At 43.6% G+C, this 4,182-nt stretch overlaps 1 non-coding gene across 1 annotated transcript; it reads right to left on the bottom strand.

Annotated features, from left to right (window-relative positions):
• Nucleotides 1–1,059: 1,059 nt before the first annotated feature.
• On the bottom strand, nt 1,060–1,166 carry LOC141654005 (small nucleolar RNA R71). Its single transcript, XR_012547588.1, has one exon. It is a non-coding gene; the product is annotated as a small nucleolar RNA R71 (small nucleolar RNA).
• Between the last annotated feature and the right edge of the window lie 3,016 nt (nt 1,167–4,182).

The following is a 4,182-nucleotide window of genomic DNA, read 5'->3' as shown; positions in this document are numbered from 1 at the left end:
AGACTACCCTGACGAGAATGAAAGTTAAGTTAGTGGTTGTTTAGGATAGAAAGTGGACCGAGAGGACCTTTCAACATCCGTCTTACATTAATTAAATCGCCTCGAGTCATTTACTACCGAGTCACTATCTTGCCGCAGATGAACCGAAATCGACATGTCCCTCTTTATCTGATAGTTTAAACTCATTTTCTGCCTTTACTGCTCTTGCCCTTTATTTCTCTTTCCTTTAAAACTCGTAGTTTAGATAACAAATCAAACAACCCCCCCATTTGTGACCAAATAGACGGACTTCTACAAATATCTTGCCTCCCTGTGGAGATCGACCTGACTTCCCTAGCTATATAGTTAGTTGAGTTAGTTTATTTTTGATAGATATACGACAGACGTGTCAAATTTTGGCGCCGTTGCCGGGGAGGCAATTGCCCTATTTGTTTTCGTTCCGTTTATTTTTTTTCGTCTCAAGGAATTTCTATTCCTTGAGGTCGTTCTTATTATTTTCTTTCAGTGTTGTTTATGCCTAGGTCAGACAGGTGTGAATTAGTTTCAGCTGATTCAGAGCCAGAGAGATTATTCAGGCATAGAGTCCGTCTGATAAGGAAATCACGAAAGGAAGACTTGAGTACTTTCGAGCCAGAGCTAGATCATTCCCTTTTCACGGAAGACAGTTCGATTTCTACAGTAAAGATGCCAAAGCTTTCCAGTCATTCAGTGCCTAAAGCATCCTCTATTCCGAAGGGTTTCAATCTCCAGACTGAGGATGGTAACACCTTCGATATCCGTCCTTCTTATATCAATCTGGTGGAGAGGAATATCTATAGAGGTGTGGCAGGTGAAGATCCAAGGAAGCATATGGAGACCTTTACCGATTACTGTTCTACTATCCCCGCCACTAAGGGGGTAACTCAGGACAAGATTAAGGAAGTTCTATTTCCTTTTTCTTTAGGCGATTCGACCAGGGAGTGGCCGATCGACTTGGACCGCACAACTGCTGGGGTTACAGATTGGGAGTCTCTTGCTCTTGCATTTTACAAGAGATATTTCCCTCCACAACGCACCAATTTGCTGAGGGCCAAGATTACTAGTTTCAGACAGGCTCCCGATGAAAGTTTATATGAAGCATGGTCACGATTCAAGAAGTTGGTGAGGTCTATCCCTCACCATGGTTTTGACCCATGGTTTCTAGCTAATCAGTTCTACAATGGGCTGTATGACGACCACAGAGCCATACTTGATGCGGCATCTAGTGGGAGATTCCAGGAGAACACCGATGATGATAAGGGGTGGTCTCTTATTGAAGAGATGGCTAATCACAGTGCTGAATATGGTAACCCGAGGGATGGGATTAGGACAGTTCATGATGTTGATAAGCAGGTTTTGGCTCAGCTGGAGACCATGAATGTTAGGTTCGACAAGTTAGAATTACAAGCTGCTGAGGAGCCTCAGACGGTCCATGTTCTTACTAGGGGTGAGACTGTTTCATGTGAGAGATGTGGAGGTAATGATGGCCACTCTGCTGTTGGCTGTCTTGTGGAGAAGGAACAAGTCCTTGCCTTTCACCAATATAGGCAAGGAAGGGGTTCCTATTACAATAATCAAGGGGCAGTCCATCTCAATTTGAGGTGGACTAGCCAAAATGTGCTCAATCCTACACCTCCCCCGCACCAGCAGCAGCCTTATGTCCCTCCACACAAGAATCAACAAGGCTTTCAAAAGCCCCCTTCTTTTACTCCTCCTAACCATGGTGCATCATCTTCCGGTGGGGTGAGTGAAATTGGTGAGCTTAAGTCTATGTTGCAAGCCTTCACGAAGCAGTGGCAATTGAGTGATCAACATAAAGATGCATCCATAAAGGCACTTGAAACTCAAGTTGCCCAATTAGCCACTAATCAGTCCACAATAAAGTAGGGTCAATTACCGACTCAAAATGAGAAGAATCCACACGAGACGGTAAATTTCATCAATCTGAGAAGCGGTCGTTCATATGAGGGACCGGAAATGAAGAAATCAGACCCAAGGAGAGCTGTAACTGATGGTGAACAGTGTTCTGGCGAAGAAAATGAGCTCACGGCAAAGAAAGTGCTCGATCGACTGGTTTCAGGTGGTCGTTCGAGCAGATTTGGGGACGAAAGTGGTCGATCGAGTGAAAATACCACTCGATCGAGTGAACAGGAAAGGCAGAATGGTCGATCGAGTAGTTTATCTACTCGATCGAGTGAAGAGCATAATGGAGTTGCTCAATCGAGTGAAAATTTCACTCGATCGAGTGATATTATTGAAGATTCTACTCGATCGAATGGGTTTATTGGTCGATCGAGTAGTTTTGATGACGGGAAGCTTATTTCAGAGCCTGCTAGTGCTCGTTTAAGCGATAAATCACCGGAAAGACCTCGTTCGAGAGGTAAGAAGCGTCCAAAGGATACAGAGCTTGCACCGGAAGATACTTTGGAAGAAAGAAACAAGGGACTCGAGATTCCTATCACAGTTCCCTTCCCGAGGCGGCTGCAGAATATGAAAGCCAATCAACAATTCGGCAAATTTGTCGAACTTCTGAAAAGCTTGGAAGTCATTGTGCCTTTCACTGAGTTGATGACAAAGGTACCCTCTTACCTTAAGTTTATGAAAGAAATTATATCGCGTAAGAGGAGTATTAGTGATAGTGAGACCGTAGCTTTGACTGAGGTGGGGTCAGCCCTATTTCAAAATAAGTTACCTCCTAAGCAGTCAGACCCGGGTAGTTTTTCAATTCCGTGTCATATCGGTACCCTTTTGATTGATAACGCGCTATGCGATTTAGGCGCTAGCGTGAGTGTCTTACCATTGTCTCTGGCTAAGAGACTTGGTTTGACAAAGCTGAGTTGCACTAATATGACAGTCCAGATGGCCGACCGTAGTATATCACGACCACTAGGTATAGTAGAAGACGTACCTGTGAGGATCGGGAGATTCTTTATTCCCGTTGATTTCATTGTCTTAGACATCCCCGAAGATGCACACACCCCTATTATTTTAGGGAGACCATTTTTGTCTACTGCCCGTGCAGTAATAGACGTCGGGGGGAAGAGTTTGACCTTTCAGGTAGGGGATGAGGAGCTGATTTTTCATTAGTCTAAGTCCCGGAGGGCTCCCATGCAGGCTCAGCCTTGCAATGCTCTCTCTTCTATTGACACTCCAGATGAAAATTTGGAGTATTGTGCTGCAATTGTTACCCCTCCGCCTCAGACTGCGAGCAAAAAGGAGGACAAATTTCTGTCTTTTCTTTCTTTGGTAGAGTGATGAAAGCAATGAAGGAGCTGTCAAAGGGTGGGGTGCAATTACTGTCAATCAAATTGGGAGTAAGGATGCTAAAGATGGTGATAGAGGAGTAAGGACGAGGAAAGTTCGCGCTTATGTGGATGTGAACTACTCCCCTCCTACCGTTTGAAATGATAATTCATGCTCATGGAAGTTGAAGAGGACGGTCAATGTTGCTGAGGTGACGTCCTCCAGTCAGGAGCCCACCAAGGGGCTACTGAATTGCTTTGGGAATTGAGCGGGGAAATGCCCCGTGTAACACTTTGTAATAGATAATTTTTGAATTTTCCGTTGAATTTATTTTATTGCTTTTAAGTAGGACAATTAGTCTTTAGACTATTTTTAGCGTAGATTTAAGACTATAGACTGTTCTTATGCGTATTTGGTATTTTTGGATATTTTTGCACGTGTTTTTATGCAGGTTTGGGGAAGTTTTTACTCATTCCAAGGAAGAAAAGACGAAATTCAAGAGCTTACACGAGAAAAGAGCTCGATCGAGTAATTTTTGTACTCGATCGAGTGAAAATTTGGTCGATCAAGCATTTTTTCAGGTCGATCGAGTAAAGCATAAAGTGGGACTTCTCGATCGAGTAGATTTCTACTCGATCGAGCAGATGAAACATCAAAGTGCTCGATCGAGTGGTTTAAAACCACTCGATCGAGTGAAATGAACAGGACGCAGGGAGTTTTCACTTTAAACTCTTTCTTTTTGCTTCTAATTTCATTGTTTCCCTAATTTTCGTCTAACACACCCCTAATTGCGACATAAACTCTCCCAAATCCCCAATTTTTTGTGCCTAATCACCAAATGCGCCTCCTACAATCTCTTGTTTGCAATCTAATCTTTCAAAGCCCCTTAATTTCCCCCTTGATTGTGCTCGTTTTCACGGT

Source organism: Silene latifolia, chromosome 4, assembly GCF_048544455.1.
Source record: "Silene latifolia isolate original U9 population chromosome 4, ASM4854445v1, whole genome shotgun sequence".
Lineage (NCBI taxonomy): Eukaryota > Viridiplantae > Streptophyta > Magnoliopsida > Caryophyllales > Caryophyllaceae > Silene > Silene latifolia.
Note: the sequence above shows the minus strand (reverse complement) of the source record. Positions and strands in the feature narration are given on the sequence as shown.